We start from the raw sequence: 12,658 nt of genomic DNA, 5'->3' as shown, positions 1-12,658 counted from the left end.
GGCCATATATGAAAAACCCACAGCTTATATCATCTGTTCTTAAATTTAGATTCAAGTTACTTGACATAGAGTGAAGAATTGGTTTCAGGAGCAGAATTTAGTGACTCATCACTTACATATAGAATCCAGTGCAAGTGTCCTACTTAATGCTCGTCACCCATTTAGCCCACCTCCCCTCCAGCAATCCTCGGTTTGCTCTATTTAACAATCTCTTATGATCTGCCTCCCTGTTTTTGTTTTGTTTTGTTTTTTGTTTTGTTTTGTTTTTTACTTTTCCTTCCCTTCCCCTATGTTCATGTTTCATTTCTTAAATTCCACATACAAATGAAAGTATATGATATTTGTCTCTCTGACTGACTTATTTCACTTAGAATATACCCTAGTTCCATCCACTTTGTTGCAAATGGTAAGATTTTATTCTTTTTGACTGCCAAGTAATATTCCTGTGTGTGTGTGTGTGTGTGTGTGTGTGTGTTTGTGTGTGCAGGCGTGCACGCACGCACATATGTATATACACACATCACATCTTCTTTATCCATTTTTCAGTCAATGGACCTTTAGGGTCTTTCCATAATTTGACTATTGTTGATAGCACTGCTATAAACATTAGGGTGCTTGTGCCCCTTCAAATCACCATTTTTGTATCCTTTGAGTAAATACCTAGTAGTGTAGTTGCTGGGTCATAGGGTAGCTCTATTTTTAATTTTTTGAGGAACCTCTGTACTGCTTTCCAGAGTGGCTGCATCAGTTTGCATTCCCACCAGCAATGCAAAAGGGTTCCCCTTTCTCTGCATTCTTGCCAATATCTGTTGTTTCCCGAGTTGTTCATTTTAGCCATTCTGATAGATGATGAGTGATGGTGAACATCTTTTCAGGTGTCTTTTTGCCATCTGGATATCTTTTTTGGAAAAGTGTCTACTCCTCTCTTCTGCCCATTTCTTCACTTATTTGTTTTTTGGTTGTTGAGTGTGATAAATTCTTTAGAGATTTTGGATATATATGCAATGGAATGTTACTCAGCAAACAAAAAGAATGAAATCTTGCCATTTTCAACAATGTATATTGAACCAAAGTGTATTATGCTGAGTGAAGTAAGTCAGAGAAAGACAAACATCATATGCTTTCACTTGTATGTGGAATTTAAGAAAAGAAACAGATGAACATAGGGAAAGGGAAGCAATAATAAGATAAAAAACATAGAGGGGAGACAAACCACAGGAGTTTCTTAAATACAAAGAGCAAACTGAGGGTTGCCAGTTGGTGTGCTGGGTGGGGAGAAGGGCCAAAGGGTGATGGGCATTAAGGAGGACACTTGGTGGGATGAGCACTGGGTATTTTATATAAGTGATGGATTACTAAATTCTATTCCTGAAGTCATTATTGTACTATATGTTAACTAACTTGGATTTCAATTTTTTAAAAAGAGGAACCCGTAGTCACAGAGAGTAGAATGGTCATTACAAGGAGTTGAGGGGTGTGGGGCAAAGGGAGATGTTCTTCAAAAGGTATAAATTGTCAGTTATATGATGAGTAAGTCCTAGAGACCAAATGTACAACTTAATGACCATAGTGCATAATGTACTGTGTACTTGAAATTTGGTGAGACAGTAGATCTCAAGTTCTTACCACACACATACAGAAGCTGGTAACTAGGCAGATGATTGATATGTTAATTTGCCTGGTTATGATAATCATTTCACAGCGTATACACATATCAAGACACTGTATGCCTTAAACATATGAAATTTTGTCAATCATATCAACTAAACTTGAAAGAAAATTATAGTAAATATACTAAAACCAAAACCAAAAACAGTGAATCACTTGAGAAATGATAACATGTGTAGTTTACATTTTATTTTAACCTAACAAGTAGGCCTCTTCTACTTAGGACCACAGCATTTTTGAGAGGATCCATTAATTGGAGTTCCGCAGAAATCACACTAACAGTTTATCATTTGTGTTGTCCAATTTGAACTTCTGTAGGTGAAGCAATAGGAATGCAAAATTCTACTAAACTTTTTTAATCCTAATGTTTACAGTTGTGTTACCCGCACCTACTTCATTAACAAAAAAGTGCATGGTGCCTGGGTGGCTCAGTCAGTTGTATGTCTGACTCTTGGTTTCAGCTCAGGTCTTGATCTCATGGTTTCATGACTTTGAGCCTTGCATTGGCTCTGTGCTTGAAGTCTGCTTGGGATTCTCTTTCTCTCTGCCCATCCCCCTCCACTCATGCTCTATCTCTCTCAAAAATAAACTTAAAAAAAAAGTATAATTCACCATTTAAGATTTTTTTCCTCAAGCTTAGCTTTCATAGAAATGACACTTTATTGTAAACTCCTATTCCATCATTTTACATTATTCAATACAATGAGTATGACCAGAATGAACAGGTCACAAAGGGAGAAAAGTGTTCCTTAGGGAAGAGAATCTACACAGAGCTCTTGCCACAAGACCAGTTCCTTCCACCAAGCCTACCAGCTCCCCTGCGTGCACAGCCATACCTTCTACCCTCATTCCTGGCAGAACAAAAGAGGGTTCCTCTTCTTGACCAGGGTCCTTCTCCTAGGTCCTGCATCTGGTATTTCCACCTGTATCCTGTTTTCAACATCTCCCTCCTTCTACCTATTTTCTGGGATCTCATCCACACCTAGATCTTCCCTACCACCCAATTGTTTATCATCCTTAAACATGGGATTCCATCCTATTTTTATTTTTAATTTTTTTAAACATGTATTTACTTTTGAGAAAGACCAAGACAGTGTGAGCTGGAGAGGGGAGAGGTAGAGAGGGAGACACAGAATCCGAAGCAGGCTCTAGGCTCTAACCTATCAGCATAAGGGCTCATGCAGCACTCAAACTCACAAACCTCAAGATCATGACCTCATGACCTGAGCTGCTTAACCGACTGAGCCACCCAGGTGCTCCCTACCTGATCTATCTCCTTATCTCCAGAACCAAATGCCCAATAGTCTAATAATTGAAATCTACCTATGTATTTCAGAGATACCTTAATCTCCACATTTCCAAAATGTGATCCGTAACTTCACTCTTCCTCCTCAAACAGCGCTCCCTCCAGTGTCCCTATTTTCCTACAGGGTATCGAGATTTACCCCGTGTCGAAGCCAGAAACTTATGACACCACTAACTCAACACTCCCCTTACTCTTTACATCTAATCAACCACATCATTCATTTAATAGATATTTATTGATCTGCATTAATTTGTTAGAGGTTAGAATTTCCTATTTAGGAAATAAAAACACAGGACACCTAGTAAAATGTTAATTTCAGACAATGAATAATTTTGTAGAGTAATTATAACCTATACACTATTTGTGACATACTTTTACTAAAAAATTATTTCCTGTTAATAAGAAATTCAAATTTAACTGGGTGTCCTATATTTTATCTGGCAAGTTTTCAGTTCCAACCATGCATTGGTTTAGGATACCAAAAAAATAAATAAATAAAAAAAATCAAAGGTCATAATTGTAAAACCAATAAGCTGCAACCCAAGCTATCTAGACTCAATTTGTTATAATTAAAACTAGTTCACACCCACAAGTTCCAAGACAAGTATTTTAACAGTAGCTCCACAGAGACCCATGTGTCACACACAAGAAGACTGCTTACCATTCCAAAAGTGCCTTGCAAAGGCTGCCATAACAAAATACCATAGACCGGGTGGCTTAAACAATAAGAACGTATTTACTCACCATTCTAGAGGCTGGAAAGTCCAAGATGAAGTTGCTAGCATTTTCGGTTTCTAGTGAGAGTGCTCTTCTGGCTTCTAGAAGTCTGCCTTCTCCCTAAGTCCTCACCTGTGGTGTGAGAAAAGAAATCTTGTAAGCCCTCTGGTCCCTCTTCTTATAAGGGCACTAATTTCATCACAAGGCTCCACCTTCATGACCTCATCTGAACCTAATTACCTCATAAAGGCCCTCCCACCAAAGACCATCACACTGAGGCTTAGGGCTCCAACATAAGAATTTGAGGGGACCAAATTGAGTTCACAAGACAGAGCTTGCCTAGTTTATAAGTTGGCCTATCCCTGACCCAATGTCACTTACTTTCATCCAGAAAAGAAACTACTCTAATACTAACCAGCATGCTAACCTCCCTTCTTTGAGACACTCCTGGGATTCCATTAAGATGGTACGCTCCTGTGCTCAACCAGGTTAATAAAATAAAATCTGATGTGGGGCTAAAACAGCATCATCATCTCTCTGCTTCCTAATGGTAGCCTCTATCCCTCTTCCTACTTGTCTCCCTCTAACCTAATTGATCGCAAACATTGCCACTCAAAGGTGACCCATCAGAGTCACCTGGGAGGGCTTGTTAAAACCCAAACTGCTGTGCCCATTCTCATAGTTCCTGGTTCAGTAAATTGGGAAGGAGTTGGGGAATTTGCATTTCCTTTTTTTTTTTAATTTTAACAGTTATTTATTTTTGAGAGACAGAGACAGAAAGAGCATGAGAAGGGGAGGAGCAGAGAGAGAGAGAGAGGGCGACACAGAATCCAAAGCAGTCTCCAGTCTCCAAGCTGTCAGCACAGAGCTGGATGCAGGGCTTGAACCCACAAACTGTGAGATCAGGACCCAAGCCGAAGTCAGATGCTTAACTGACTGAGCCACCCAGGGGCCCCAGAATTTGCATTTCTAACAAGGTCCCAGGTAATACCAAGAACCACACTTTGAAAAGCTCTGCCTTAGAGATCCTCTCTCACTGTCTGATGTGGGGATTGAGCATTGATATTTTTCAAAGCTCTCAGGTGATTCTAACAAGCAACAGGGTTGATTGAGAACACTGTTCTAATGCATTTTCCATGCTATAGCCAGTATGCTTTTTGGAAAGTCCAAATCTGAGATAGCAACTCATAAGCTGAGAACACTGAATGGCATCTCACGTGCCCTCAGGATTCGGCATAGCTCCTCATCAAGTCTCACAGAGCCTACATGATGTGCTTCCATCTAACTTGTTTGCTGTTGCCTCGAGTCCCACGTCACCCTAGCTCACTATTTGATGCAGTAAGCCTGGATTGATAGCAATTCCCTGAAGTTGACCTTAATCTTTTTCTCTGTGGGTCTTGGCATGTCTGTGGAAGTTCTCACCACCACACCTCTCCACCTGGCTAATCTTTACTTTCGTTTTAGGGCTTTACAACCAAGAAGTGTCATCCATGGACCATCAGCATCAGCCTATCTTGGGCATTTGTTAGAATTGCAGAATCACAGGCCTCACTCCAGTCCTACCGAATCAGAACCTTCATTTTAACAAGATTCCAGAGTGATTCATATTTACATGAAAATTTGAGAAGCCCTGTTTTTTAAGCTCCTGTAGACATATGTTCTCTGGACTGATGTTTCTGATCCCCAATGACGCTGGCAGGTGCGCTTGCTCTGCGCTTGCACAGTAGTCTTCACCAGCACCTAACACTGCACCTATGTGCACCATCTCCCACTGGCCCAAGAGCTCTATGGGGCCAGAACTGATGTTTATTTATCCTTGTATTCTCTATGCTAACACAAGACCTGGCGCGTAACAGATGCTGAAAACTAGTTGTTGATTAAATGCTTTTGTGAACAAGTAGAGGAAGTATCAGCTTTCCAGTTTAAAGAGATTAGGACTTAAATTCCTGCTTTGCCACTTACTAGGTATAAGATCTTGGACAAGTGACTCACCCCTTAGAACTTGTTAGCCAATGGTTAAATGAGGATAACATCAACTGTCCCACGAAGTTTTGTCAGGATTAACAATATAGTAGATGTAAACCCAGAACACAATGCCTATCACATCAGAATTGCACAAGAAGTAGGAATGGTCTTCTCCCTTCATTCTCCCAAGTGGCTAAACTTTACTGAGTTTAGCAGAATCCTACTCATTGGCATGGAAAGACCGGATGTACTTGAATGTAATGCCATTTTTCTTCCTGTTTTTCTCCCCACTGCAAAAAAGCAAAAGCAAATCAATAAAAGTGAGAACTGACCTGGAATCAATGTTTTTCTCTACTTTCTGTCAGAAAGACAAAACTCAGACTTGGGCCACCAGACGTGCTGGTGGTCAAGGACCTACACAAGGGATCCCAGCCAGGCTATGAGAGCCTGGGACTAATTATTTAACCCTCTCTCCCCATTTCTATCCCTTAAGAACCTAAAGAAAAGTAAAGGAACTTTTAATAATGTGATTCCATGTGGGACAGCAAACAAAGCAGAATGATCTGTATTAGATATACTAACTGGAGATTAAAACTTGCAATGAGAAAAGTCTTATGGTCTTTTTTTTTTAAGGTTTATTTATTTATTCTGAGAGAGAGAAAGCAGGAGAGGGACAGAGAGAGAGAGAGGGAGAATCCCAAGCAGGCTCCACACCATCAGCGTGGAGCCTGATAGGGACTAGAACCCACGAACCGTGAGATCGTGACCTGAGCTGAAACTAAGAGTCAAGAATTTGACCACTGAGCTACCCAGGTGCCCCAAGTGTTAGAGTCTTTTTGATAATACACCCTGAAGCCACTCTCACATCTTCTGCCCTCATTCTCCAACCACATGACTCCAATCCCCTCAGTCTCCCAAGCTTCTTCTAATAGTTGAACTAATAAGGACAGAGGAGTGAAATTATCAACACCAGAATCAAAGAGTTAAAAGAACAGAGGGAGTTTAAAGAGGAAAAAGGGAAGGCAAGGAGAGGGAACTTTCTGTCAACTGCAGACTTGACAATATGTTGGCCATAAAGCCACCCCAGATCTTGGCTATTCTATAGGTTTTATCTGGGTCAGAAAACTGTATTACTTGACCTGAAGTCACATTCTCCCGAAGTGCTATGCTAGACTGGCTATCCTACGAATGGTTTTGTTATAGATCACACAACCCCCCACCCACTTCCACAAGAGCAGAATATAAAAGCTAGAGTGACTACATGAACCACAAATGTCTGAAAGATGTTTCTTTCAACTACTATATACAAACCAAATATTTTGCTCTGGTCTTTGCATAAACAACGTTAGGATACACAAACATTTTATGCTTTAGTTATCTTTATCTGCATAATGGACAAAGTAATCCATCACCCGCTGCATACTTCTGAAAAATTAATGGGTAGAAACAACTTGACAAGCTTTCGCAACTGGAAAAGCTTCTCTGCAAAAAGTAAGTTATTGAAATTAATTGTAAATAATACAGTGTAATGGTTAATTTATGTGTCATCTTGACTAGCCATGGGTGCCCTGAGCTAAACATTTCTGAGTGTGTCTATGAAGTGTTTCTGGATGAGATTAGGGTTTGGACTGGTGGACTCAACAGATTGCCCTTTCCAATGCATATGGGCATCATCCAATCCATCGAGGACCTGAATAGAACAAAAAACGAGGAAGGAGGAACTTGCCCCTTTTTTCTGCATAACTGTTGAGCTAGACATTTCATTTCATCTTCTACCCATGGACTTGGATTTACACCATTAGCTCCTGCTGGTGCTCAGGTTTTTGCAATCAGACTGGCTTTCCTGGGCCTCCAGCAGATGGCAGACCTAGGATCTTCACAACCCATGATTTATTATGAGGAATTGGCTCATGTGATTATGAAGGATGAGAAGACCCAATGGGTCTGCAGTCTACAAGCTGGATACTCAGGAAAGCCAGTGGTGTAATTCAGCTCATGACAGGATAAGATACATAAATCCCATTGCTTCTGTTGTTTTGAAGAACCCTGACTTACACAACAGGAAACTGCTTGTCAAGATTGGTTTAAAAGACTGACAGAAGGGAATAATGAGGCTCCTCTCCCTGCTTTGCCTTCCTGGAAACTTTCTGCAGAGATGAAATTTGATTTAAAATGTATTATGCCTTGATTGTGTTAAGTATAACTCTAGAGAGGATTTATGCAGACTTAGTTCTCATCTGGTACCATAAAGGTGGCGGGGGAAGGGGGGAGTTAAAATCCCTGATATAAATCCATCAAGTAATCCACTAGTAACACAAATCTGTCTCACTCTCCTCTCTGCACATTGTAAACTCCATTTCTCTGGCTATGTACTTCTATTACTCCTATAGTAGAACCCCAGGCTCTTAAAAAAAAAAAATCACTCTTTTCCCTAAACTAAAAGAGAGGAATACTCAGTTAGCTTACATGCCTGACTACCTGGGTCTCACATCTTCAGGTAAGCCACTTCTACAGGATTTTTCAGACTAGAGCATCTGGCTTCATGCTTTGCTGCCCCTCTCTCTCTCACCTCTGTCTTTCCCTTATCTTCCAGTTTTGGCTCCTGGCCCCTATACTCCAGCTAGAACAGCCTCTTGAGGCAATCTTATCAAAAGCAGTGAGGAGTGATTTCTGTGGACCTCGTGCAGGAACACCGTGTTCATCCAGGGCTCAGCTCTGTTCCTTTTAGCAAAGTCTGCGGAGGTCAATTCCCCCGGCAGCCTCAGGAGGTGCTGTCTCGAGGGTCACTTAAGGCTCATGAACCTCTCTCTAGTCCTGATTCACGCCTTATCGCCTCCTTGAATATGAGAAAGTACCCTGTATCTTCAGCGCGGGCCGACCCACTCCACCCAGCATCCCCGCTCCCGCAGACTGGCCGGCTTTCTGACTGGCACCACTTGACCTCCATTTCCTCTGATGCCCAGTTTCCAATGAAGCGCTTGTATACTTACTATGAACGGATGTTATCAATTAGCTGAGACTTCTGACTTAGTTTGTTAGAATCTAACACTACAGGGTCTAGCACTGCTACTTCAATATAAATTGCCTGATGGATATGTGTGTCAATTCACATTAATCTACACTCCCCACCCCACCACCTATCCCCTGGGAGTCCATACTTCAGGGTTTATGAATTAGCATACTCAGGCTGTTACCCAGAGCCCTCACAGAGAGAACAGCACTTTGAATCTTTAAATCTAAGTCTGGAACAGAGAATTCCTTAATTACTGAGGAGATATTAGGAATAATGTTTACTGGTGAAGAATTATTCCTGTAGTTATTTAAAAATGGCATTTTGGGCAAATGAGACTTTATTTATAAAATAAAATAATGAAAATTATAAGCAAATATCAAGGTAAAATGGGCCAAATCTTTCTAGGTAGAGGTTTCTTGGTATTTTTTAATTACTGGCTTTGGAGAGTGAGGACCCCAATGGTGTGTCAGTGAAGGAGGTTATCTTCACAGGGAAAGAACTGCTCCTGAATGATTCCTTGGAAGAAGTAAAGAGACAATTTAGAACAATTATAAGACATTGATATTTTCCAAGGAATTCTAGATTTTGATAATCGTTACAAATTGCCAAATTGAAGCTCTCAATAATCTTTTCTCGTGTGAATAATAGGAAAATACAAATATCTGTTATTTATTTTACTACTAAAGATAGCTATTTACCATTTTCTCTTTCTTCTTCTTCCAGTATTTAAGATCACAGTTGATTCTCATTATTTGTGGTAGTTATCTTCTATAAAGTCTTTGAGAACACTGCAAATTAGCAAATACTGAATGGTTTTCCTAGGGGAGATATGGAGTTAGGCTCCTGTGAGCCTCTGGTCACAACATTTCATCAACCATTCAATACATAACTTTGTTTTATGTGTGTTTCTATTTAAAGATACCATATTTAATGTATATTTTTGATTCACTAACATTGAACCACCAGCTAAAAGCACTGTAACTCATGCTTGGATGAAGTTCCATGTTTTTTCTCTGAAAAGCACATCACAGTCTGCATTTTAACACTACACTTGAAGACCATTTTAAACCATGAAATCACCAACAAAAAGTACAAAATTGCAAAACATAGTACCATGAAGTCCGCAAAAAGAACAGTTGTTTATAGTGTGAGAGTTGAAATAAGAAGGCAGGGCGCCACCTTGTCCATCCTCAGCTTTGAACATGTCAGGTGACTCAAAGTTTTCATTGCTCTGTGAAAATCCACAAATGATCACAAAAACACAAAGAGTGTTTATTTGGGGGGGTTACGAATAAATTTTAGTAAGGCAGTTCACAGATATGGAAATTGTCAATGATGAAGACTGACTATACTCGTGGTCTCCAGCTGCCTCTCCCTTGAGTTATCTTCATTCTTGTGCTTCTCTCCTGGAACACTACTGGGCCTGCCTTCCTGAAGCAAAGTCCTTAACTGAATCTTTTTCTTCACCACAGTTAGTCACCTGATAACTGTCCCTTTTTGCAGGGAACACTTGTAGCCAGCATGAGTTAGATGCAATAAATGCAGTCACATCTAAGAAGTCACAGCTAATAAAATACCTGTTCCAGAGATAATGATAATTTTGTAAAATCTATTTGTTTCTTGATCATCCAGAATGAAAATTTTTTCTAATAGCTTCTTTAATTATATAAATGTGATTATATTGTTGTTGTTCTTTATTGTTATATCACTAAATGATTTTATGACAGGCTCTACCTTGCTTCAAGAAGCCAGGAGCAGCAGCAAGAATGGAAGGAAACCAAATTGCAGTGAATAATTTGTCCCCAATATGCCACAATAGGGAGCTTAGAATCCCACACTGGCCACCAACACCCTGAGACTCTGCCTCCCTCCAACGCCCCAACCTCCTCTCCCTCCAAAAGCAACCAAGACTATGGAGAAAGTTGTAACAATGTAAATATTTCCTTTCTGCAGTTCAAATTCTAAGAGAAAGCAAAGGTCCTATATCAGCATTAATTAAATTGCCAGCTAGTAAAAGTCTCCTTTGTCAACCAATAAATCTAATTCCTATCCTTACCCATCTTGCGTTATTGAGGTCTACTTTGCCGGTTAATGGGAGAAATAGCTTTCCTCAGCACTTTCCCCATCTGTCCTAATTTTTTTTTAAGATTTAAAAAAATGTATATTTATTTTTGAGAGAGAGACACACACACAGAGTGCAAGCAGGAGAAGGTCAGAGAGAGAAGGAGACACACAGTCCGAAGCAGGCTTTAGGCTTTGAGCTGTCAGCACAGAGCCTGACGAGGGGCTCAAACTCACAAACTGTGAGATCATGACCTGAGCCGGTCAGCCACCCAACCAATTGAGCCATCCAGGTGCCCCGATCTGTCTTAATTTATAAAATTATACTTCTATTAAACCCTTAAGGAAAATGGGCTTGCAGAGTCCTCATAGAATGAAACTTTAATAGAAGGATTGCAGAGTGATGGGTAGATATAGAGGAAATGAAGACAGAGAAGGCACATTTCTGATACCTTATCATATAAGGAACCACCGACTCGAGGAACTGAAGTTTCTTTTGCAGACCCACGGCAATAAAACATGTCCTATAAAGTCTGCTATTCTGAATTTCTGCCTGATGTCAGCAATCTCAGAACACGAGAGTCTACTGCCCACTCTTCCTGGAGCCTCCATGAGAATTTCAAGCTTCCACCCCAATGTTAGAGGATATTGGCCCCACGTTTTCAATGAGGCTGGAACGGAGCATCTATTATACCATACTGGCCCTAAGGGTATCTCCTCCAGGAGCTGGCTGGACCGGAAAGTGTTCCATGACAGGCTTTCAGACGTGGTCAAGATTCTTCAGCATGGTTTGGGTCTGCCATTTGTTGTTTGGAGGTTTATCATTGCAAAAAGACACTTCTAACCAGAGCCTGCTGAGATAAAAGCTGCCACCCCATTTCATGCTGGGAAATATACGTGTTATTTCAGTGGCTTTGTACGCAGCTCTGTAAATCTATACCTTGGACTAAAGCCCAGCTAGGGAATGAAACATCCCCTTGTATGTATTTCCTGAAAAACAGTCGTACATGCTCAAACATAAAAGAACGGCAAGACTCCCCCTGGCAGCTCCCCACCTTGCAGAATTTCAAAAATGCCTGTGGCCTCACCAAAATGAACTGTCTGAACAAAAGGAGGTAGAAAGAATGAGAGGAGAGTGGATGCGGGCTGATTCTTGGCCTTGCCTTCCTTCCACCCCCAGCCTCCTCCGTCCCTACAGATGTTTTTGCTGAGCTTCTGTCAAGCCTTCTTGGCTTACTCTTTGGCTCTCTCCCCAGGGAACTGTATCCAAGCAAGCATGGCAAGTGTTGCATGAATCAAGAAGAAAGATTGCCTTTTCCTAGCTCAGATACGTTAGTTTTAGTTTACCTTTTAAACAACACAGTTTTTTCCCTAATTACAGAAGCTGTCAGACCCATTGCGAAAAAGCGTTGAAAAATGCAGGTAAGCAACAAAACAAATGACAAAAAAAACAAGTATGACCCCACCATTCAAATGCAATCATTGTTGACACTTTTGTTTTCTTTTAGCCTTTCTATATGAATTGATATGAATAAGTATATTTCCAATGGGATTATATTGGGTATAATGTTTCGTATACTGGCTTTCCCCCCACTTGGCAATACATTCGAAATATCTTTTAATGTTCATTTTTGAGAGTGAGAGGCAGAGCACAAGTACTGGAGGGGCAGAGAGAGGGAAAAGAATCCTAAGCGGGCTCCAAGCCCTTAGCTGTCAGCACAGAGTCCGACATGGGGCTCGAACTCATGACCTGAGCCAAAGTCAGACACCCATCCAAGTCATCCAGGAACCCCAATGCATTCTAAACATTTTGTCATGATATTGCATATCTTTAGACTATCATTTTTCAAATGAGCTTTATGTTTTAGAGCAATGTTTAGGTTCAGCGCAAACGAGTGCAAGGACAGAGATTTACCATATGCCCCATG

General features: G+C 40.6%; 1 long non-coding RNA gene across 1 annotated transcript in view; it reads right to left on the bottom strand.

Annotated features, from left to right (window-relative positions):
• LOC115304592 overlaps positions 1-3,862 on the bottom strand; it is a 121,581-nt gene extending 117,719 nt beyond the window's left edge. Inside the window, exon 1 of the long non-coding RNA XR_003914517.1 lies at positions 3,719-3,862. This is a non-coding gene — a long non-coding RNA (uncharacterized LOC115304592). The remainder of the gene's footprint in view (positions 1-3,718) is intronic.
• Positions 3,863-12,658: the final 8,796 nt, after the last annotated feature.

Source organism: Suricata suricatta, chromosome 10 (genome assembly GCF_006229205.1).
Source record: "Suricata suricatta isolate VVHF042 chromosome 10, meerkat_22Aug2017_6uvM2_HiC, whole genome shotgun sequence".
In the NCBI taxonomy this organism is placed as follows: Eukaryota; Metazoa; Chordata; class Mammalia; order Carnivora; family Herpestidae; genus Suricata; species Suricata suricatta.
The sequence above is the reverse complement of the archived record's forward strand: the minus strand, read 5'-3'. Positions and strand labels throughout refer to the sequence as shown.